This window comes from Stomoxys calcitrans, chromosome 1 (assembly GCF_963082655.1).
Source record: "Stomoxys calcitrans chromosome 1, idStoCalc2.1, whole genome shotgun sequence".
In the NCBI taxonomy this organism is placed as follows: domain Eukaryota; kingdom Metazoa; phylum Arthropoda; class Insecta; order Diptera; family Muscidae; genus Stomoxys; species Stomoxys calcitrans.
In genome coordinates this window covers 185,487,310-185,513,566 of record NC_081552.1, presented here as the reverse complement: position 1 = coordinate 185,513,566, position 26,257 = coordinate 185,487,310, and the positions used below count along the sequence as shown (strand labels likewise).

The 26,257-nt window shown below is 39.1% G+C and overlaps 1 protein-coding gene across 4 annotated transcripts in view; it reads right to left on the bottom strand.

Moving 5' to 3' along the window:
• LOC106090691 (death-associated inhibitor of apoptosis 1) overlaps positions 1–26,257 on the bottom strand; it is a 154,345-nt gene that overhangs the window by 19,086 nt on the left and 109,002 nt on the right. Inside the window, exon 1 of one of the 4 annotated variants that reach the window (XM_013256972.2) lies at positions 3,400–3,762. The exons of the other annotated variants lie outside the window; for them this stretch is intronic. The gene's annotated coding sequence lies outside the window, so the exon portion shown is untranslated. Of the gene's footprint in view, positions 1–3,399; positions 3,763–26,257 lie in introns of those variants that run through there. 4 annotated transcript variants of the gene reach the window in all.

Genomic DNA, 26,257 nt, shown 5'->3' with positions numbered 1-26,257 from the left:
ATATTTATTATTGCAATATGCTAAGAATAAATTAAAACATTTTTTATGACAAACAAAACCCAATCAATTAAATCGTATACGTTTTGCAAATATCTATCATGCTATCGGAAAATATGGCAATGTTGCCAACTGACAATAGATGTCTACCTTATGGGCCCTTTACATTGAATGAATAAATAAAAACGAAGCCATGAACACAAGTCAATATTTAAGAGGAAATAACAAACACCAGTATTTTTATAATAAAGCACCCAGAAAGTAGAATATCGTTTCTAAAAACGTTTCAAAGCCACAAATTTGGAATAATAGACCCATCTCGATAACATTTGTTATCGTTAGAAGAACCACTTTGAACTGTAATCGAAATATTTTATTTGAATTGCTAACAATTTACTTGTTTTATACAGAGATTTGTTGTATAATGGATAGGGATTGTCATGTTATAGTCCGACGCGGGCCATAAATGAATTGAATGTTGAAGACCATAGTAGAAGTCATTGGGTAACATTTCAGTCCATTCGGTTAAGAATTGCGCCTTGTAGGGGATCAAGAAGCATAATCGGGAGACCGGTTTATATGGGAGCTGTATCAGGCTATAAATCGATTTAGACCATATTGGACACGTATATTGAAGGTCATGGAAGAAGCCGTTGTACAAAATTTCAGCCAAATCGGATAAGAATTGCGCCCTCTAAAAGCCTCAGAAGTCGAAATAACAGATCGATTTATATGGCAGCTATATCTGGGCGGCCCGGTAGCCGAGTTGGTAGCGTGCTTGGATTACTAGTGCAGGTGTCGTGGGCTCGATTCGCGTCAGAAGCCTTGGTCTGTCACAATGGACTTAAAATTGTCTAAGTGAGTCTGTAAAAGACTGCCACTCTTACCTAACTTAACCTATATCAGGTTATGTACTGATTTAACCTATACTTGTTGGAAATCATATCAAAACATTTTGTGCAAACTCTCAGCCATATCGGATAAGAATTGCGCCGTCTAGAGGTCTAGGAATTCAATATCCCAGATCGGTTTATATGGTAGCTACATCAGGTTATATACCGATAGAACCATACTCAGTACAGTTGTTGGAAGTCATAACTTTATGCAAAATTTCAGCCAGTTCGGATGAGAATTGCAAGTACTCAAGAAGAAAAAATCCAAGATCGGTTTATATGACAGCTGTATCAAAACATGAACCGATATGGCCCATTTACAATCCCAAACGACCTGCACTCATAAGAAGTATTTTTGCAAATTTTCAAGGGTCTAACTTTACTCCTTAGATAGTTAGTGTGCTTTCGACAGACGGACATAGCTAGATCGACTTTAAATGTCATGACAATCAAGAATATATGGGGGGAAATTATGGGGTCTTAAACGAATATTTCGAGGTGTTACAAGCGAAATGACGAAATTAGTATACCCCCTATGGTGGAGGGTATACAAATCTGAAAAATAAGTCCACAACACTATTGACAGGGTTAATATGCTATATATATGTATATATGCTAGACATTTGTTAGTTTTTCCGCCGGTGAGCAGCTAGGTTCGAAACCTTGCGAGAACATAAGTATTATTTTTCAGCGGTGGATATTCTCTCTATAAGACTTAGTGACACTTCATAATGAAAAGTGAAGATCTTTATTACGAAGAATCTCAGCGGTACTCCATCATTAAGCTAAAACTTTAGTAAGACCGCTAATTAAAATGAGAATTTATTCCCGATATTCCTTAATGGAAATTTCGTGAAAAATTCGGAAACTGATATTTTGTTAATTTTTAACAACCGGGAGTGGTCAGAGCCACAAAATATAACACTTAATAATATTTGTTCATTAATAACGTATAATGGGCCGTTTTTATACCCACCACCATAGGATAGGGGGTATATTCATTTAGTCACTCCGTTTGCAACACATCGAAATATCAATTTTCGACCCTACAAAGTATATATGTTTCGGATCGTCGTAAAATTCTGAGACGATTTGACGATGTCCGTGTGTTTGCCCGTCTGTCCGTCTATCCATCAATCCGTCTGTTATAATCACTCTACAACCTTCAAAAATTGAGATATTGAGCTGAATTTGGCGCAGATACGTCTTTTTGATGCACGCTGGTTAAGTTCTTGAACGGGCCAAATCGGACCATATTTGGATATAGCTGCTATATAGACCGATCTGCCGGTAAAGGGTCTAATGCTCTTAAATGTTTTACTTTTTATCCGATTTCGCTGAAATTTGAAACAGAGAATAGTTTTAGGCTTCCCGACATCTGTCCCAAATATGGTTCAGATCGGGCTATATTTAGATATATCTGCCATATAGACCGATTATTCGATTTCGCTGAAATTTGGAACCAGTGAGTTGTTTTAAGTCTCCCCACATCCGCCTTAAATATGTTTCAGATCGAACTATATTTAGATATTGCTGTCATATAGACCCATCTTCCGTTTAAAGGTGTGGAACCCATAAAAGCTGCATTTATTGCCCAATTCCGATGAAATTTTAATCAGTGAGTTGTTTTAAGCCCCCTGCCATCTGATCCAAATATGGCAAAGATCGGACTGTATTTAAATATACCTCTCATATAGACCGATATGGCGATTAAGGGTCTGAAGCTCATAAAAGCTTTATTTATTACCCGATTTTAAAATTTGAAATAGTGAGTTGTTTTAAGCCTCCCAACATACGACCCAAACATGAGTCAGATCGGACTATATAGATATAGCTGTCATATAGACCGATCTTCCAATTTAGGGTCTCAATTGGAAATAAAAAAAAAGCTGATTTATTGTCTGAAAATGTGACTTGTATATGAGTTCTGGGGACCTGAATAAAATATGATCGGATATTTTCGCTTCCTTTCGATAACTTTCTCGTTCAACTTTGCACTGAAAATCTACCCAGGGCAATTTTCATCCGATTAGGCCAACATTTTGTACAATGATTTCTCTCATTACTTCCAACTTAATTCACTCATCTTAATCTTGGTTTTATTTGGTCTATATAAATCGATCTCCAGATTTTTAGTTCTCATTTTCGCTTGAAATAAAGGAGATGGGAAATTAACGATAGTATCGATATTTTTATTAAAACTATCGAATGTTGCGACTATCGATAATTTGCCAGTTCTATACTGAACACCAAAATCGTTAATTCTTCTGTTATCGGTTTTAAACGTTAGAATTTTCGTTAAAAAAGCTTAGGTAATTCCACTACAGGTCCTTAATTTTTCGATGTGTGTGGTATCGAACTGACTGATTTGTCGTTCAATATGGATTTTGAGCATTCTTTCCAAACAAACACTATTTTTTTCTGGATCCAGGTATAATTTAGTTATAAAAAAAAAACCATTGGGAGAGACAGTAAGAAGAAGGAAACAAAGGATGAATGAGACACTCACCACAGACGAAAGCGACTTATTTAACTCCCTTGATCATAAAATGTTAATGTATGTTTTTTCTTTTATTTAAAAACAAATCTAACAAACACTAAATTTTTTTATATTATCTTTGCGGTTTATTTTCCAGCGACTTTCGTGTTTGTTTTTAATGCGTTGGTGTTGTTGGGGTTCGTTTTATGGAATTTAAGCAAATTTTCGAATGCAAACCAAACTTCCAAAGACACAGTAGATATAGTAATTGTAGAAGGCGATGTCATTTATTGTATCTATCCCGATTTAAATCATCTTAATTCGATATTGGTTTGTTTTGTTTATTATATGACTACGTGCGTCTTAGCACCAGCAAACTAACAGCACTAGTGAAGTTTACTTTTTCGTAGCATATCGAACAGACCTCAACTGCACAATCGACAAGGTATAAAAAGTGCAAGAGCAAAAAGAGAGTGAGCGCGCAAGGCAGACAAGATAACTAGATATTTATGGAAAGATACAGAAGAAAGGAGGCGTTCTCATGATAAACATTTGCGTGAGAGCATGAGAATTAAATCAAACTTCATGTACAGAGTTGCCGTGTAAGGTTTTTCGAAGTATTGATGTTGAATTTCGGGAATTAAAAGAGACAACACCAAAATTGGTAATCAAATTTAAATAAATATTTACAAAAATAATAGTGACAAATCTTCTTATATACAAAAATCAATTTGTGTTTGTTTGTCAGTTTGTTTGTGTGTTCCTTATAGACTCAAAAACGCGGAACCGATTTTCATGAAATTTTTACTGATGGTGCATAATGATCCCGTGGTGAAAATAGTGTACTACATGTTTTGATATCTAAAGGGGTGGCGGAACCTCCCCCTAACCCTAATTTTCAGAAACGCCAGATCGGATAGGATACCTAGGGGGGCCGCCCCACCCCCAAAACCCACCAAATATATTTATAGACCAATCACAACAATATGGAACTCAAATGAAAGGTATTTGCGAGTAGAATACAAATCTGATATCCAAATGTGGGACTGTTCTGGGGATCCACTCTTCTCCAAAAAACCCCCCAAACAGGACTTATTTACTGACCATGGTAATATGAGGCTTAAATAAAAGGAATTTCAGTGTAGAATACGAATCTGATATTCAGATGTGGGACCAAGTGTTGGGGGGCAACCCCTCCCTTAAAACATCCCACAAAGAGGACAAACTTACGGCCATAGCAATATGGGGCTCAAATGAGAGGTCTTTGTGTAACAACCCCCAAATAGGACGTATTTGCTCACCAAGACAATTTGGATCTTCAAAACAGTGGAGCTCGATATTGATAGGTTTTAGGGCCCATACTCAAAACCGGACATATTTGTTCACTTTTGCAATAAGGGGTTTAAATGAAAGATATTTGAGATTCAAAAACGTGGGGAAACATGGGAGTAGTTCGTGTTCTACTGATATTAAATGTGGGACCATGTATTTGGGGCACCGCCCCTTCCCCAAAACACACCCCAAAGGGTAAACATATACCGACAATGCCAATATGTAGCTCAAATGAAAGGTATTTGAGATTAGAAAATGAATTTGATAACTAATTTTGGGACCAAGTGTTTGGAGGACGACTCATCCTATAAACTCCCTGAAACCAAGTGTATGGTGGACCACCTCACCCCAAATTGTTTATTTGATAATGAAACTTTTTCGATTTTTTTAATTTTTTACAAGGAATTTCCCATGCTACCGATTGCGTTCGGTGGTATCAACGTACGGATTCTTCATATGTATAAGAACTTACTACGATATGAATGTAAGGTCAACTATGTTGGTACAAGGTAAACGTGCCGTAGGCTCAAAATGAGGTTTGATTTCGAGGAACTTGATAAAACTAACATGCGCCTCAGTAGTTTGGAGAACGGCGATGGAGAAAAATTGAAAGAAAAAAATTACAAGAGGAAAACATGTTGTTTTGGAATAGGACGGGCAATAGGGATAACGCCTGCCAGGGCACTGGAAACTTGTAAATATCCGGCTAATAGGTACTGTGGCTATGGGAGAATGATTGCGGGTTCGCTTTAATCGCCCACCTGCTTCCTGTTCTGGGGTTTGAAAGAGGTTTCCGATGGGATCCCCAGAGACGGCACTTGAGGTAGTATGTGAGAACGGCTCACGCTACACGGATGGATCGAAGATCGAGAGCATGGTGGACTTGGGTTCTACATTGAGGAGGTACTGCGATCTTTTTCCCACTGCCTGACTAAAGTTCGGTCCAGCAGGCTGAGAGTATAGTGTTAACGCGAAGACGTAGGGTGTGGACATTTTACGGACAGTGAACTGGCAATCGGGGCTAAAACAACCAGAAAGTTTAGGTGACGAACAGTCTTGGAGAGTAAGGAGATAAACACCTTCTCTGAGGACGAACTTTGTGAATGTTGTTGTTTTGCAGCCACATTTTCATGTGGAGTTGGAGATCCTCGACAAGCTCCTGTAGGTGAGCAAGCTCATTACGGTCCAAAGGACCGATGGCAGCGGGAACATGGTGGCCATTGGTAATTTAAAGGCACCAATAACTCGCCTTGCCATATCGAGCATCATAGGCACTCAGTATTTGTGCAAGAGCCGGTGCCGCCCGGCACCTCAATGAGACTCTCCACTCGATACCGTTGATTGTCCGCGACTGCCGTTGCAATTACTCTGTATGGAGCATTCCACTATCCGCAACCTGTGGACGCGCCCGGAAGCTCGCAACTAAGCTTCTCGTTACAACAATGAACCCCATACAGATTGGAACTCAATGTTCCACACTGTGTGGTACTCACAGCTATGCTGTGCCGTAACACGTTATCTGAGTTAAGTATGTAGGCAACGAGCGGTCGGCAAGACGACGACCCTATGGGGGAATTCGGATCACCAGAAAATAGGAGGCTATTAATGAGATAAAGTAGGAAATAAGTCGGGGTCACAAAAGACTACGAGCGTACATATGCAGAATAGATGCGGCAAGTTATATAGATGCGGAAAGATGGTGAGAAGTTGAACAGGTAAAAAGGAGTTGTTAAGTTCGGCCGGGCCGAACTTTGGATATCCACCACCTCGGGTATATATGTAAACCACTTTTCGTTAAAATCCGGTGAAAAATGCATACCTTATGCCCCATAGCAGCTATATCGAAATATGTTACAATTTAATATTTAAAAATAAGCCGATCTGAACCATACGCGACACGGATATCGAAAAGCTTAACAAAAGTCACTATGTCAAATTTCAGTGAAATCGGATTATAAATGCGCCTTTTATGGGGCCAAGACTTTAAATCGACATATCAGTCTATATGGCAGCTAAATCTGGACCGATTTGAACCAATTTGCAGAAAAATTTCGAAGAGCCTAACAGAACTCACTGTCCCAAATTTCGGCGACATCGGACAATAAATGTACCTCTTATGGGCCCAAAACCTTAAATCGAGAGATCAGTCTATATGACAGCTATTTCCACATCTGGACCGATCTGGGCCAAATTGAAGGAGGATGTCAAAGGGACACAACTCACTGTCCCAAATTTCAGCGACATCGGACAATGGCAATGTGGGCAATATCAAGATATAGTCCGATATAACCCATCTTCGAACTTAACCTGCTTATGGACAAAAAAGAATCTGTGCAAAATTTCGGCTCAATATCTCTATTTTTAAAGAGTGTAGCGTGATGCCAACAGACAGACGGACAGATGGAAGGACATGGCTTGATCGTCTTAGATTTTTACGCTGATCAAGAATTTATATACTTTGTAGTGTCGGAAAAGGATATTTTGATGTGTTGCAAACGGAATGACAATATGAATATACCTCCCTCCTTCAATGGTGGGTATAAAAATTTCTTAAGTAAATACTCGGCATTTCAGCTAACAGAGTCCGATCCGCGGATACGATATCAGATTTGAACCACCTTGGAGTCACAAAAAGAAAAACGATAAAGGATTGTGTGAGCAGCACGGAATTCATGGCATAGATCTCTTCGGTTGTATGTCCTTCTGCATACATATTGGCATGGGGCGGATTAGAATCCCCACCCTCTTTTCAACCTAACCTGCGTACCGATTTGAACCATACATTGAATGAATTTTGAAATATCAAGACAAAAATATATAACAGATGTAAGTTATTCCCTAATAACAAAAAAAAACTCATTTAGTTCAAAGGCATTTTGTTTAGAAACATAGTTGTTTGTTGGCAACTCTAGGTAAATGATAATAACAAGTACTTAAGCTCTTAACAATGAGAAGTCAGACTAAAAAAACTCACGAGAGAGTCTGAAAGCGAGAGAGAACTTTGTCCGCAACAAAACTGGCAATGCTAATTTTACTCGCTGCCTAGACCACACATTTACTCACGATATTTCTATACATTTGTTGTCCGTCTATTTGTATGTCCCATGTCTCCTCTTGTTGGTGGTTTCTCAGCTCAATTTTTGTTGTCTATGAATAATCATAACAAACAACAGCCAAAGCAAACTACAATACATTACCAGTTTATTGAAAACATTGGAATGCAGTCTAACCACTTTTTATGGTATTAAGTTTCCTCTTCTTCTTCTTTTTAGCCAGCATAAGAAGCCAAGAGATCAACATACAGCAACTGGTTGCAATTGTATGCTCGTCTCTTCTTCCTCTTACTACAATGCTCTTGGTATTGTTGCAGATGATTTTGACTTCTTCTAGCAACAATTTCTTTGCTTTGCTGACAAAATTATGTTGGTGGTAAAAACCAAGCCAGCATTTTCTCAAAAGGAAAAAAATAATAAAAAAAAAGAATGTCAATGCTAAAGGCCACTTGTGGTAGAATAGAATGTTGTGCAAACACATACATATGTATGTGTGAGTTACTTGCATGCATTTTAGAAGCATTTGATGCGAAAAGAAATTTCCTAGCAAAAACCGATATCAGACAAGTTAAGGTGAGGTGAGTAATGCACAAAGTTTGTCAATAAATTTCTTTTAAATTTGAACCCTGCTCTAAAGGAAGTCCAAAGTCCAATCACCTACGTTCCTATTACACCACAGATAAGTTAGTTAGTTGCTACAATGACTGCATATGTATATCACGAAAGATTTTAGATTAGGATTTTTGCAAAATCATCAAATTTCAAGTGCTCCATAAGAATTATTCCTGCAACAAGAATATTAAAGTCAGTGCGGGCATTTTTGTAGAAAAAAATTATGAAAAAGGACATAATGGGCCACATAAATGCGGCATTTTTTATCCGATTTAGCTGAAATTTGAGACTATATCTACATATAGCTGCCATTTAGATCGATATGCCGGTTAAGGGTCTTAAGCCCGTAACAGGTGCACTTATTATCCGATTTCGTTGAAATTGAAAACAGTGAGATTTTTTTTTTGAAGGCCTCCCGACATCCGACTCAAATATGGTTCAGATCGGTCTATATTCAGATATAGCTGCCGTATAGAGCGATCTGCTAATTGAGGGTCCATTTATAACCCGAATTCTCTAAAACTTGAAACAGTGAGTTGTTTGAAGCCCTTAGTCATCACACCTTAATATGGTCCAGATCGGACAGTATGTATATATAGCTGCCATATAGACAGATCTGCCGATTGAGGGTCACAAGCCCATAAAAGCCGCAATTACTATCCGATTTTGCAAAAATTTTAAATAGTGAGTTGATTAAAGCCTACCGATATCTGACTCAAATTTGGTTCATATCGGTCTATATTCAGATATAGCTGTCATATAAACTGAGCTGCATTTATTACCCGATTTATGGAGGAACTTGACACAGTGACTTTTATTAAGCCTCCCGACATTCGACTCAAATATGGTCCAGATCAGACTCTTTTTAGATATTGCTGCCATATAGACCGATCTTACAATTTAGGTATTAATCCCACGAAAAGCGGATGTGTTGCCCGATTTCACTGAAACTGTGACTTGTTGAAGAGTAATCGGGACCAAAATCCAGTATAATCCAGACCAGCACCCATTTGCATATTACTATAGATGTGGTAGTGGAGTTGTTATTAAAGAGGATGGTTTATTTATCCATAATGGTAGGTATCCAAACTTAACACGTTCTTATTTATTTTAACTGACATGGTCCATTTGTAGTCCCCAACGACCTGTGTATATGAGAAGTATCTGTTCAAAATTTCAAGCGCAAATTCTAATTTTTTCGTACGTTATTGTGATTTTGAAGAGCGGACAGCTGGTTGGAATGCCATTTCTAGATCGACTTAGAATGACAAAGGGACCAATAATATATATTTAGGGTAACAGGTCAAAATTTTGAGATTTTACCCCCTTCCTATGGTGGTGGGTATGTATATGGTATTTGCAACAATTGTTTCTATATTCCTTGGATCCCTTCAACTTCAGCAACCTTGGATTGCAAGTTCATACACAGTATCAATTACATGAAAACAAAGTTCTTACACCCTTAACCACCATCTATGCCACAGCAGTGCATGTATTAAGGAATTCAAGGGAAACCCTGGTAGTTTCCTGGGAAAATTTTTAAATGAAAAACAATTGTTCAATCTATTGTGGAAAACTCGGTTTAAAGCCTCTCACAATGCGGTTACACTTGAAATCGTAAGGAAAACGAAAAAAAATAATCAACAAACATTCTCCCAAGAAGAAGAAGAAACAGAGTACAAAACCATATTGTATTGCATTTTTCTTGAGGGGGTTTTTCTTTAGTCGTTGTTGTCCACAACATTGTGGAAAGCAACATAAAAAAAATACAACGACACACGGAGCCAAAGAACCCGAACCATAGATTGGAATGCGGTGATACCAGATACAAAAGTGCATTGTTAATGCAGCAGAATATGGTTGGCTGGCTGGCTTGCTGTTGCAGCTTTACAGCCACATGAATGTTGTTGTTCTTATAGTTTTGCACTCGACTGGAGTTTCATTTTACAACATTACCAGTGAGAACCTTAAGAGAAAAAGGGGTGAACATAAGAAAAGACTTCATACGAAGTTTATAACAGCTACCATAGTCCAATAAGACTGGAAAAATGAGGAATGTATTTTGTTTTTCCCTGGAAACGTGAGGGTCCTTGTGATTCGTAGGCTATAGTGCAAATTGCAAATTAAAATACAAACGACAAAACCACAATCACAACAACAGCAACTATTCTAGATAATTCAATTGATTGATTGTAAAATGTCATGAATTGTAATTGCAAAATTAAAATCTATGTGCAGGAATTTTGTTGCTTATATGGAGAAATTGAAGTCATATAAGGGTATGTATGGCCATTCAACCAGTTAGTCGTTCCAAGTTTCAAATGGAAAATCAATTAAATCAAACGCCAGCTTCAACTAGTATTCATTTATGCAGAAGGTGTTGAGAAATGTTTATTGTTAAACCGAAACGCGGTGGTTATTAAGATGATTTTATGTATCTTAATCTACATCTTATAACGCATTACAAACTTTTGTAAGAAAGAACCTGACTATGGGTGACGTAGGTGATGAGGGACAACCAGCAGTCTGATCTGGACCATATGTGAGTCGCATGTCGGGAGGTTTAAAACAAGTCACTGTGTCAGGTTTCTGCGAAATCGGATAATAAATGCAGCTTTTATGAGCCTATGACCCTAAATAGGCAAATCGCTCTATAAGACAACTATAGCTGAATATAGTCCGATTCTTATAATATTTGGTTGTGAAGACGGAAGGTTTAAAATAACTTACTGTTTCAAGTTTCAGCGAAATGGGGGTATACATGCAGCTTTTATGGGTTTAAAATCCTTAATCGGCAGATCGCTTAACATGGCAGCTATATCTGAATATAGACCGATATGAACCATATTTGAGTCGTAAATCGTGAGGCTTTAATTAAGTTACTGTTTCAAATTTCAGCTAAATCGGATAATAATTGCAGCTTTTATGGACTTAAGACCCTAAATCAGCAGATCGGTCTATATGACAGCTATATCTAAATATGGTCCTATCTGAACCATATTTGAGTCGAATGTCGAGAGGCTTACAACAACTTACTAATTCAAATTTTAGCGAAATTGGATAATAATTGCGGCTTTTATGGGCTTAAGAACCTCTTTTGGTAGATCGGTCTACATATATGCCAGCGGATCCAGACCATATAAAAGTGTGATGACTAAGACCTTAAAATAACTCACTGTTTCAAGTTTCAGTGAAATCGGGTTATTATTGCAGCTTTTATGGACTCCAGATCCTTAATCGCCAGATCGATCTATATGACAGCTATATCTGAATATAGACCGATCTGAACCATATTTGAGTCGGATGTCGGGAAAATATATTATAGCGAAAGCGTATAATAAATTCGCCTGCTAGGGGATTAAGACCCTACCAGCATATCGGTCTAATTGGCAACTTACATATGTAAATATGGTCCGATATGGGTCATATTCGGTTCGAATATCGAGGCCCCTGGAACAACTTCCTGTTTCAAATTTCAGCGAAATCGAACAACAAATTTTACGGGCTTAAGACCCTAAATCATCGGATCGGTCTGTATGGCTGCTATATCTATATATTTTCCGATTTGGACCATTCAAGAACTAAACTCGCATATAGAAGAAATTCGAGTCTGTGCAAAATTTCAATTCAATATCTCAATTTTTATACCCTCCACCATAAGATGGGGGGTATACTAATTTCGTCATTCTGTTTGTAACTACTCGAAATATTCGTCTGAGACCCCATAAAGTATATATATTCTTGATCGTCGTGACATTTTATGTCGATCTAGCCATGTCCGTCCATCTGTCCGTCCGTCCGTCCGTCTGCTGTCGAAAGCACGCTAACTTCCGAAGGAGTAAAGCTAGCCGCTTGAAATTTTGCACAAATACTTCTTATTAGTGTAAGTCGGTTGGTATAGTAAATGGGCCATATCGGTCAATGTTTTGATATAGCTGCCATATAAACCGATCTTGGGTCTTGACTTCTTGAGCCTCTAGAGTGCGCAATTCTTATCCGATTGGAATGAAATTTTGCACGACGTGTTTTGTTATGATATCCAACAACTTTGTCAAGTATGGTTCAAATCGGTCCATAGCCTGATATAGCTGCCATATAAACCGATCTTGGGTCTTGACTTCTTGAGCCTCTAGCGTGCGCAATTCTTATCCGATCAGAATGAAATTTTGCACGACGTGTTTTGTTATGATATCCAACAACTGCGCTAAGTATGGTTGAAATCGGTCCATAACCTGATATAGCTGCCATATAAACCGATCTTGGGTCTTGAATTCTTGAGCCTCTAGAGTGCGCAATTCTTATCCGACTGAAATGAAAATTTGCACGACGTGTTTTCTTATCATATCCAACAACAGTGCCAAGTATGGTTCAAATCGGTCCATAACCTGATATAGCTACCATATAAACCGATCTTGGGTCTTGACTTCTTGACCCTCTAGAGGGCACAATTCTTATCCGATTTGAATGAATTTTTGCACGAAGTATTTCGTTATGATATCCAACAACTGTGCCAAGTATGGTTCAAATCGGTTTATAACCTGATATAGCTGTCATATAAACAGATCTGGGGATTTGATTTCTTGAGCTTCTAGAGGGCGCAATTCCTATCCGATTTGGCTGAAATTTTGCATGACGTATTTTATTTTTACTTTCAACAACTGTGTCAAATAAGGTTCAAATCGGTTCATAACCTGATATAGCTGCCATATAAACCGATCTGGGATCTTGACTTCTTGACCCCTAGAGGTCGCAATTATAATCCGATATGCCTGAAATTTTGTACGATGGATCCTCTCATGACCATCAACAAACGTGTTCTGAATCAGTCTATAGCCCGATACAGATCCCATATAAATCGTTCTCTCTATTTTACTTCGTGAGCCCCAATGGGCGCAATTCTTATACGAATTGGCTGAAATTTTACACAGGTCTCCAACATATAATTTAATTGTGGTCCGAACCGGACCATATCTTGATATCGTTTTAATAGCAGAGCAACTCTTTTCTTATATCCTTTTTTGCCTAAGAAGAGATGCCGAGAAAAGAACTCGACAAATGCGATCCATTGTGGAGGGTATATAAGATTCGGCCCGGCCGAACTTAGCACGCTTTTACTTGTTAAAGACTGTAGAAGGATTACAACTGAAAGACACAGGGACGGACAGACACATGAACATCGTTAACTCGTCTTAGAAACGGAATGACTAAATGAATATACCCCCTATCCTAAAGTGGTGGGTATAAAAACAAAAAAAACCTAATACTGTGGAAAAACTAAGAAAAAGGAAAACGGAGTTCCCTAATTTTGACGACCTCCTCAAACGACTATGCTTTGCGAAACTGCACATAGGATATCCGAAAAGAACACGGCTGATATTACCGCATTATAGGAAGTGTGATCTATTGGGAGAAGCATCACAACAACACCAAAAGGTAGTTCTTTGCAACATAGCGGCGAAGATACGAGACATGAGTTTAGCTGTGGATTTATAGGTAAGGTTCGTTTGAAAAGAGGGTACCACTATGGACATACACCTAAACCAGTAATCGGCTTGTTGTGCGCTCGAAATACAAAAAAGGAAACTCGAAAGCGAAAATCTAAGTTAGGAATTCCGTGCTACTTACAAAATCCTTAATTGTTTTACATACCACTCCCCTAAGTTGGTTCATGTCTGGTATTGTGTCCTCACCGAAGTACCGGTGTTTTTTAGCCGCGAAAGCCGGGCAATGACATAGGAAATGCTCCAACGTCTCATCATCTTCCCCACATGCCCTACACATGCTATCACTTGCTGCACCGATTTTGCATAAGTGAGCTCGTAGTCCTATGTGTCCCGTTCAGTAATAGCCTCGTCCTCTCACGATACGGATCTCCCCATAGGATTTTCGCCGTCCTACAGACTGTTTCACAGTGTTACATGTTGTTCGCCCACGCCCTTAACTCGGACTGTATCGACCCGAAAGGCTCGGGGTAAACCAAGTTTTCTGACGGCAGTACTCTGCTAAATCCTCTTCCCTTTCATTCCCCCTTAACCCGTTATGGCCCGGCATCGAAACGATACGGATTGTGCCATCCTCAGAGAAGGCGTTAATCTCCTTCTTACACTGCAAGACTGTTCGTGACCTTATTGCACTTATGGCGATTTTACTGTCTGTAAAGATGTTTACACTCGATGTCCTCGCGTTAGCACCACACCACCTCACGCATTCCGTGATCGCCCGGATCGCTGCCTGCAGGACCGTTTAACGGTTAGGTAGTCCAAAACAGATCTCAGTCCCTGGGCAGTCTTACCAATCAAGAAAATTATTTCCTACTAAAATTTAAGTAAAATCCTACCAAACCCTGCCAAAACCTACCAAATGTTCTACAACCAAATATGGGGTATACGATTTATACCGCCGAAGGTTTGGCTATTTAACATCCCATTTGTCGTCGTTATTCATATGGGATCGAGACATGTCCGTCTGTTTGTTGGTTGAAATCACTCTTTAGCCTTAGGTTCAAAGATGGCCTAATCTTGAACTCATAAAGTCGTATTTTGCCGCGATTTTAATGAAAACGGTGCTGAGTTTGGATAAAGCGATCTACCGATTTAAGTGTTTCAGCCCAGAAATGCGCTTTTACTTCCTATGTTCGACGTTACAGAGACTTTTGAGTATAGACCACATGCATGCAGCTCCCATATAGACCTGTTTTCCTGTTTTGAGTATAGACCACATGTATCCCATATAGACCTGTTCGTACCAGCAGTTATGGTCAATATGAGAACTTACGCCCTTTTTCTTGAAATTTGAATTTGAAGACCCTTTGTAACCCCCTTGGCCCCTTGGTTAAATTCTGCACTCTTACACATACACAGAAACGACTCGGAGTGAACTAATTTTGAATCATCCCCTGCGACTTTTTCGGTAATTAACTTGGTAGTTATATGTTGGAAACACCTACCAAAAATTGAAGTCAGCCTACAAACCTACCAAGAGAATAATAACCTACCAGTTTTGGAAGGAACCTACCAAAAACGACAACACTGTTCCTGGGTTCTCAATGTAGACCCCCCCCTCGCTGTTCAGCAACAGTCACCAATGAATGGTTTTGTGCAGCGCTTTTGTACGTACCAACAAGGCCAGAACGACTTTCTTTGAACACTTGGAATTGTCTGGCCAAACCGTATTTAAAATGAGGAATTGCAAATAAGAACAAACACTACCCCTGTCGATGTAGAAATCTGAAAGAAAAAATGAACTTGGTTGGGTCATATCCTACACCGATCGCGCCATGATTGAGATTACTGGAGAATTTCATAGAAATCGGATCAGATTTAGATATACAATAAATGCAAGTTTGAACATTCCATTAAGGAACAGGGGCAAACTTCTCACATATCAATGAGTGCAGTCCGATTCAAGTTTAAGCTCAATGATAAGGGGCCTCCTTTTTATAGCCGAGTCCGAACGACGTGACGCAATGCGACACCTCTTTGGAGAGAAGTTTTACATGGCATAGTACCTCACAAATGTTGCCAGCATTAGGAGGGGAAACCCACAGCTGAAAAATTTTTTTTGATGGTCTCGCCTGGATTCGAACCCTGGCGTCCATGCTTACCCCTGCGCTACGGCGGTCTCCTCAGATTTAGATATAGCTCCCATATATACTTTGATTAAATTGTTACATTTTCTTTAAAGTTTTTTTTCCTCTTTTAAACATTTTTTATACCCTCCACCATAAGATGGGGGGTATACTAGTTTCGTCATTCTGTTTGTAACTACTCGAAATATTCGTCTGAGACCCCATAAAGTATATATATTCTTGATCGTCGTGACATTTTATGTCGATCTAGCCATGTCCGTCCGTCTGTCCGTCCGTCCGTCCGTCCGTCTGTCTGTCGAAAGCACGCTAACTTCCGAAGGAGTAAGGCTAGCCGCTTGAAATTTTGCACAAATACTTCTTATTAGTGTAGGTCAGTTGGTATTGTAAATGGGCCATATCGGTCCATGTTTTGATATAGCCGCCATATAAACCGATCTTGGGTCTTGACTTCTTGAGCCTCTAGAGTGCGCAATTTTTATCCAATCAGAATGAAATTTTGCACGACGTGTTTTGTTATGACATCCAACAACTGTGCCAAGTATGGTTCAAATCGGTTTATAAAATGATGCAGCTGCCATATAAACCGATCTTTGGTTTTGACTTCTTGAGCCTCTAGAGTGCGCAATTCTTATCCGATTGTAATGGAATTTTGCACGACGTATTTTGTTATGATATCCAACAACTGTGCCAAGTATGGTTCAAATCGGTACATAACCTGATATAGCTGCCATATAAACCGATCTTGGGTCTTGACTTCTTAAGCCTCTAGAGGGCGCAATTCTTATCCGATTGGAATGGAATTTTGCACGACGTATTTTGTTATGATATCCAACAACTGTGCCAAGTATGGTTCAAATCGGTACATAACCTGATATAGCTGCCATATAAACCGATCTTGGGTCTTGACTTCTTGAGCCTCTAGAGGGCACAATTCTTATCCGATTTGAATGAGTTTTAGCACGAAGTATTTCGTTGTGATATCCAATAACTGTGCCAAGTATGGTTCATTTCGGTTCATAACCTGATATAGCTGTCATATAAACAGATCTGGGGATTTGACTTCTTGAGCTTCTAGAGGGCGCAATTCCTATCCGATTTGGCTGAAATTTTGCATGACGTATTTTATTTTTACTTTCAACAACTGTGTCAAATAAGGTTCAAATCGGTTCATAACCTGATATAGCTGCCATATAAACCGATCTGGGATCTTGACTTCTTGACCCCTAGAGGTCGCAATTATTATCCGATATGCCTGAAATTTTGTACGACGGATCCTCTCATGACCATCAACAAACGTGTTTATTATGTTCTGAATCAGTCTATAGCCCGATACAGATTCCATATAAATCGTTCTCTCTATTTTACTTCGTGAGCCCCAATGGGCGCAATTCTTATACGAATTGGCTGAAATTTTTCACAGGTCTCCAACATATAATTTAATTGTGGTCCAAACCGGACCTTATCTTGATATCGTTTTAATAGCAGAGCAACCCTTTTCTTATATCCTTTTTTGACTAAGAAGAGATGCCGGGAAAAGAACTCGACAAATGCGATCCATGGTGGAGGGTATATAAGATTCGGCCCGGCCGAACTTAGCACGCTTTTACTTGTTTTTACCTTTTTTACTTAAATATTGTATCAGTAACTTTGCTTAAATTATTAAATATTTTGTACCAATTATTGTTCTATTAAAATGAAAACTTGTTGAACTCATTGTATTTATCAATATACCAACCCATGCTTTATATAAGACACTGTCTTTTGTATGGGTTTTATCATAATAAAATACAAATACAAATACATGGTTCGGCCGATTTTCTCTTCTAGAGCCCTTGAAAACGGGTTGGTTAATATGAAGGAACCTAAAGTCAGCCGTGTAAATTGTTTCTTATTCTTTCTAAGAAACTGGGGGCAAAATTCTCCCATATAACTGAGTGATGTCCGATTCAAATTTAAAGCTCTATGAGAAGGGCCCTCCTTTTTATAGCCTTGTCCGAACGGCGTGCCGCAGAGTGATACCTCTTTGGGGAAAAGTTTTAACATGGAAAAGTTCTCACAAATGTCGGCAGCATTAGGAGGGGATAACCACTACTGAAAAATTTTCCGATGGCCTCGACAGGATTCGAACCCAGGCGTTCAGCGTCATAGGCGGACATGCTAACCTCTACGCTACCACACAGAGGTAAAGAAATTAAATCCAAGAAAAATAATTAGCATTTACATTTCCACCTACTAGGTGGTCCTCCCCAAGTATTGAGAATTAAAGTAAAAACAAAAGAACACTTTAGACAAAAAAGACCAACATTTTCTAATTCATGCGATTCTTTAAAAAGAAACGCTCACTATTCTTGTTAATCCCATGATAGATCATTTTGATCTATACTCCTTGTAGGACACAAGGAAACAACGTTCAAATCTAGTGTATAGATAGACAGACAAGACTATCGGGAAAGACTAGCTAGCGTGTGTGAATATTTTGGCGGTATTTTTCTTTTAAATTTCGTTTTTTCTATTTGAGATCATCGCAGCATCTTTATATCAGCCACTAAAGATCTCTTCTCACGAATTGTATTGTTTATATTTTTCGTCTTGTTTGTGATGCTGTTTTTTGTTTTTTTTTTGTCTGGTTTTTCCGATATGAGAAATACCTTTTGAAGGTTAAACACTTAACACAACAAGACATAGTAGAGCTAACGTAAAACAACAAAAACAACTGAACACAGTAAAGGAAAACAAGGGCTGCAGTAAAGTAAAAACAATGATTACGAGTAAACTCGAGAGGAGAAGACAAAGCTGAGATTGGGAATACCAAATAGCCATAGCCATGATGATGATACTGCTTGCATGGATGCATTTGCTTTCCTTGCTGCATTTGCCGGACTCGATGAGTTGGCTGAAGTTTTTGGTCTCCTTCAGAACGAGTAATTCCTTGGCATTTTTTTTTTTTTTTTGGATATGTACTTGTTGTTGTCCTCGAACGCTTCTTGAGTTTCGTTTGTTTATATCGTTGATGGTGTTGCTTTGTGTTCTGAGTCTCCCTACCATGCACATCTACATCTTGTTAAGGTTCAACTTTAGTTTGGCATTGTTGGGCATGCGCCGCCAACCACACTCGGCGATTGTTTTCTTTTTTGGTGTGCAGCATCAGCATTGCCATTGCTGCAACCGCCTGCCTTCGTCATCGTTGTCTCGAATTCATTCAATTCTTGGAATTCGAATGTTGCATTTGATGAGAAAAAAATGCTCATAAGTAAATGGCCTTTCCCATCTTGTTTGAATTGATTAGAGAGAACAGCAACAACAACAACAGCAGCAGCATAGCCCAGAGAAAAACTATTCGGTTGTTTTTGTTTTTCTTTTTTCGGCATTGTTTTTCTATACATTTTATCATAGATGACGACCTTTGTGGCGTTTTCTTACAATATGGCCCAGCATACCTTTGGGCCCCGTTAACAATGTAATTTCTCTTTAAAGCCCCAAAGTGTCTCTAGAATTCCTTGCCCGCTGCATTTGTAAGAGCTTGCACACAGCCAGCTAGCCATTAGTTATGGTTTCATTTACCCTTTTTTTCTTTTCTCCAGGCCAAAAGGCGTCGCACACACCAACTGAATATGGGAAAGAGTTAACAATAAATCGATTCAAATTATCTTTTTGATGAAAGCCGCCGCCGCTGCCGCAACTATGCTGTTATCACAAAACCAACAAGAAAATCGTGAGCAGGAGCCAGAGGGGGAGTAGTAAATGGTTGGCGCTCAAGTGATCTATTTTGACGGGTTATTTAGAGGTGATTGAAAAAAAAGCAGCACCCAATCAAATTTAAATTTCTCCCTGCCACCTCGAACAATACCAACAAAAGTGGATAATTTTAAAAAGTTTACAATTGCAAGCTCTTTTTAAACCAAAATACTAACGAATGGGGGCACCGACCCAACAAATATTATATACATTTTGATCGTCGTATTTATTTGTAACGTAGGCAGGGTAAGTTCGATCTGACAATGCACGGAAACGGAATGTCAAAAGCTGCACAAACACAACAGATGACAACGGCATACTTCACACGACTGACCCAATAACTGGATGAAAGCACTTCTCGTCTGGCACTTGGTAAACTATTCCCCAAAATCCAAACATGGTTATCAAAAGTATCCGCCAAAAAATCCATAGTAAGACCAGTACCGCAATTCTGTAACTTATAACGAACATCGTTTAGTTAAATAAATGTCGACAAGAAACTCGTTTGCACTAATGATTATGTATTTCTCTAATTCCTCCTTAACAGAAATCCGTATCTATTTTTTTACCTCTGGCAACTCTACCCAAAAAAATGAAAAACACAAAGAGGAATCGACAATAATAATAAATAATTTCTCAAATAGCCTGAAATCCTTCCTTTATTTACTTAAAAACATCACAAATCTAAAAAAAACGTACACAATTATTTAGAAAAAGTGCTGTCAATACGAATTTAGTCGTATAAAACTTTTGCGGACATGTTTTTTTATATTAAGAAACAAACACATATCCGAAATGTTTTAAGAAAAATCCAGAGAAAAATACTCTAAAGCCATCGTAAATATATCTTTTTTTTCTTTCTTTAGTTGGCTACGACAGAATATTTGTTCCACTACTCGAACGTACAATAGCGTTCCAAGCCCCTCGATCTTCTGCGCTCATTCTAAAATCTCTGACACCAAGTTTCGAGGTGTCTCCCACCACTTGATCTTTCCATCGGGCTTTTGGTCTTTCCGGTTTGCATGTACCACCGTGTTTGCCGCCGTTGTATTTGATGCGTGTAACTATGCTATCGTCGTCATACAGCTCGTGGTTCAAACGTCGCCTATATTCTCCATTAACGCAAACTGGTCCCTATATTTTACGAAGAAACTTTCTCTCTCTCCTCATCTGCTTTCACAAGTATCCATGCTTCAGAACCATATTACAGCACGGATAGTATCAGTGTCTTGCATAGTGTAATCTTCGTCTGTCGAGAGGTGGCCTTGTTTCTAAACTGCTCCTCCAAAGTCCAAAGTAGCATCTGTTTGCCAGTATTATTCTTCGCTTTATCTCAAAACTGGTGTCATTCGTTTCGGTTACGGTGGCGCCGAGGTAGATAAAGTTACTGGCTATCTCAAAGTTGTGGTTCCCAACTTTCTCCAATTTCTTTATCTGCTCGGTTGTACAAGGTGTTTTGGGAGTTGAAACCATCCATTTCGTCTTATCTCCATTTACTGCCAGTCCCATTTCCGCTGACTGACTCTCTTTCGATTCTTTCAAAGGCTGCAGTTACTACTTCCGGTGACCGACCTATGATGTCGATGTCGTCGGCATAGACGAGTAGCATGTGTTCTCTTGTGATTAGTGTGCCATATCTATTCACATCTGCATCTCGTAAAATCTTTTCCAGCGGGATATAGAGATCACACGATGGTTCGGAGAGATTCTTACTGAGGAACGCGTATCAGTAAGTGTTATAGTGCAGAGTCTTATTAATTTTGCAGGGATACCAAACTCTTGAAATACCTTTGAACGTAAAGGAGTATCGAAAGCGGCTTCGTAGTCAACAAAAAGATGATAGGTGTTGATTTGGATTTGGCGTAGTGAGAATATCTGGTCCAGTGTGGATTTACCAGGTCTAAAGCCCCGTTTATAGGGCCCAATTATCTTATTGACTTTAGGTTTTAATCTTTTACGATGTACGAGCGAAGAGTATATCGTATGCGAAGGGGAGGAGACTTATTCCTCTGTAGTTGGCACATTCCTTTCTTGTGTACGGGACATAGTATGCTGAGTTTCCAATCAACGGGTATGCGTTCTTCTAGCCAGATCGCGCAGATAAGTTGAACACACGCCTTATTAGCGTGTCGCCTCCGGTCTTAAATAGTTCAGCGGGTAACCCATCGGCTCCTGCTGCCATGTTGTTCTTTAGTCGCTTTCACTTTCTTTGCCAATGCTCTGCTTTGTGTCGAAGTAGAAACTGCATACTGGACTATTTTTTCTTTCAGACTCCAGAAGAATTGAGAGGCGTAAATTCGTGCAAAATCAAGGCGTTTGTCTTTTCATCCCAGTGAACAGAATTTAGCCGAAGGTGAAGCGGGAAGATGAGGAATCACGTCCAACGAGGATGTCTAGACGACAAAGGTCTTGGCATCATCCTCTACGAGCCTAACCTAACCTAGACAGGGGATAAGAGGTGTTGGGACGGCGTTAGTTTAAGTACTAACGAGTAAACACGTGGTAAGTTCAGCCGGGCCGAATCTTATATACCCTCCACCATTGATCGCATGTGTTAAGTTCTTTTCCCGGTATTACTTTCAAGAATTGCTATGCTATCGGATCTATATGAAATTATGGTCTGATTCGTACTTTAATCGAACTGAAAGTTAGATACCATGGTAAAATTCATTGTGCAAATTTCATTCAAATCGGTTAAGGACTGCGCCCTAAGCCTCTTGAGGGGGACAGCTATATCAAAACATTGACCCATATGGGCCATTTACAATCCCAACCGTCCTACTCTAATAAGAAGTATTTGTGCAAAATTTCAAACGCCTAGCTTTTAACCTTCGAAAGTTAGCGTGCTTTGGACAGACAGACGGACGCACGGACCGACTATGGTGGAGGGTATAAAAAGTACGAAGTATGAATGTTTGCCCAGCGCGAACAGAATGGGCTAGGTGTATGAAGTGAGACGCAAATTGGAAAAAAATTGTTGGTTTGTTGGAAGAAATGAAAAATTTGCAAAATCGTTGAAAAAATTTGTTGGTTTTTCTGGAAGAAATAAGGAATTTTTAAAATCGTATCGAAAGTGCCAGAAATAGTACGTTTAGTGCCGTTGTTTTTGCGAATTGAGCAAGAGCTCTAAATTTTGGTACTTAGGTACACTATAGTAACCTAAATTGGGGAACTTGATGAGTTTTTGGACATTTAGTTGCTAAAAGGTAAACCCAGCAAAGGGCGAAAGGACAGACCTGGAACTACGTAATGAAGCTCAAGCGATGGCTGTTGCGAAATAAAACGAACAACAACAAATTTGCCTATAAACATTCCATTAAGGAACAGGGCAAACTTCTCACATATCAATTAGTGCTATCCGATTCAAGTTTAGGCTCAATGACAAAAAGGTTCATTTTCATAGCCGAGTCCAAACGTTGTGCCGCAGTGCGACACCTATTTTGGAAGCAGTTTTTGCATGGTTGCATAGTACCTTACAAATGCCGCCAGAAATAGGAGAAGATGACCACATCTGAATTTTTTTCTGATGTTCTCGCCAGGACTCGAAGCCAGGCATTCAGCGTCATAGGCGGACATGCTAAACTCTCTCAAAAGAACTTATATGAAACGGGAGAAGACGTACATTTAGCGCCGTACTTTTGTACTTTTTATGCTTTTGAGATCTCAAATTTGACACGTAAGTACAACTGGGATTATATGTCTGTTGGTTAGTAGATTTATTTTTTCTGAATCCGTAGATTTTGGCTTTAGTACCAAAATCAAGTATGGAAAAAATAGGGTAGGACAAAACAAATCATACCAGAAGAATACTTTTACTGCTGGAAACAGTACTATTTGGTACTTTCTTTACGGATAGAGCTAGAGCTCCAATAGTTGGCGTAAAATACACCTAGGCAGGTCTACCACAGACGTGTACAACTGTGTAATTTTTTTGAGAATGACTTTAGTCTGTGAAAAATAGAGAAGATAAGCAACAAGAGGAGAAAATTTAGTAATAGTGCTGTAAAACTTAGTTTAGGTGCTATTTTGTACTTTATTGAGTACAATTATTGACCGATTTAGCTGATTTTTGGTACGGCGACCTTTATGTGACACTTTGAAATCCGTGCCGAGTATGTTATATATAGCTGTCTTATAGACCGTTCTGCCACCAAGCTGTCGATCCCTCAATTTAGGACATATTTGGGCATACCCAACTACGATAAAATTTAGAATGGTGGATATCGCTTTGGCTCAGTTTATTTTGTTTTGTATTTGTTCTCATTATTCATTCTTCCCTAAGTTTGTTTTATTTCCATTCAGTCCCTTATTTATTACAGCTTAACTCTGGAATTTCGTTTTATTTTATTTTGTTAATGCGTTCCAGTTTTTGTTGGTTTTGTTTTTTTGAATTTCTGGGAAGGACGCAATGTATAAAAATAGCCTCATAAAAATAAAGTTTATTCAATGTTCAAGTTCGTCGTATTGTCGATGAAGATGATATCATCCTCCCCATGCATTCAGCAGCTGCTACTGTTACTGCTGTTGTGCTGACGAAAAACAACAAAGGCTTTTTTTTGTAAAGAGGAATACTTAAATTGTTTAAAGCGTTAATTTTAAATTAAAATTATCGCCAATAATTTGCATTTTTTCGGTATTGTATTCCTGACTCAGATTTATTGCGATTCTGGTGGAATTTTGGCACAGACAAGAGTAAGTTTTGGGTGCAAGAAATATACAAATTTTTAGAATGCCCTAAAGATGACGCTGCTTGATTATTATTCTTCTGCGTGTGGGTCACTAGGCGTGTCCACAATGGCCTTGCTCTCTTTACCACTGAGTATAGGAGGTCATCAAGGGGTTTTCTGTCGCCAAGCGTTTAAAGGAACTTTTTCTTATATCTGAACAGCAATGGTAGAGAATATGCAAATTTGTTACGTTAGAGGTTACTAATCTCTTCAATCGGAAACCTGAGCTCCATTATGTTTGCCCGATGGCACACCAGACATCCATAGGTGAAAATCGGCTGAACAACCAAGATCTAGTGTACTGTTCTCGACCAAGGTCCCCAAGCTGATTACATCGAAATGGAACAGAAATTCTTTTTGATCCTTTCTACGACTTGACAGATACTCCTGAAAACACACAGCTTTCGCCTGGTGGAGTTTATGCCAAGTCTATTGGGCTTCGCCCATTCAGACCCTAAACAGTCATTTTGACCCTTTTTTGACCTCTTTTTAATCAATATCCTATTTTGACCCATTGTTTCATTTTTGCTTGAATTCTTCTTTGTTTAGACTTCTGTGCGTTGTAACAATATAGTGTTGACCATTACGTTTTACCGTCAAATCTACTAACTTGTTCTGATTCGATTCGTTTTCCAATTTGTCGATATCAGCTGATTTTATAGAGAAAAAAACACATTTGAATTGGTGGTGGTGATGCCCGGTAGCACCAATCAATTGAAAAAAAAATCTGCATGAATTATTGGAAACACGCTTTGAATCAGATGTCATACTTGTTTTTGACTAACCGCAATTACCCGTAAAAAGAATTTCTAGTATCTTGTCCGAATAATGGCAGTATGCGAATTTGGCCATGAAGAACCCATTTAGAAACAGCAAGGATTCATCTCTCATATCAATGTTGTTGTTATTGTAGCAGTTTGTTGTGTTCTATCTTTCTTCTGCTTAATTCTGTTGAGTGTCAAGACCCAGGAACTCTGCGACTAAGATGGGGTACGTCCACAGGGTTCTGGGTCTGAGTCGAGTGGGTCTGGCTGGACAGTTAAACAGGTGACGTGTATTGTGCGGTCCCTGGTTATAATCGGGACATACATCTTGCACGTCGGCATCAATGCTTGCTCTGTAGGAGTTGAGGCGGCTGCATCTGCCGTAACGTAATTAAGCTAGAACTACTCTAGTTTGCCGGGGGAGGTCAATTTCTTCAGGTGCAATGAGAGGCGGTTGTTCTCCAAGACTTCATCTATGTCGTGTTCGTCTCATATCAATGATACCACTTAGTAAAGATGTTCATACGACTTAAAAACTAAGGTAAATATGTACCTCACAAGTGTCGCCAGCATTAGGAGGAGGGGATAAACACCGCAGAAAACTGTTGGATGTCCTCGCAGAGATTTGAACCCAGAAGTTCAGCTTCAAAGGTGGACATGTTAACCTCTGAACTAAGGTGGCCCTCAACTTCAGTATATTTCTGCAAATTGGCCCAGATCGGGCTGGACTTGGATATAGCTGCCACATAGACCGATCTCTCGATTTAAGACTTAGGGCCCATAAATGGCGCATTTATTGTCTGATTTCGCCAAAATTTGGGACAGTAAGTTGTGTAAGGCCCTTTGCATTCCCTCTTCAATTTGGCCTAGATCGGTCCAGATTTGGATATAGCTGCAATATACACCGAACCGCCGATTTATGTTCTTAGATACATAAAAGCCACATTTATTATCTGATTTTGCTGAAATTTGGGATAGTGAGTTGTGTTAGGGTCTTCAAAATCCTTCTTCAATTTGGCTTACATCGGTCCAGATTTGGATATAGCTGCCATATAGACCGATCTTTCGATTTAGGGT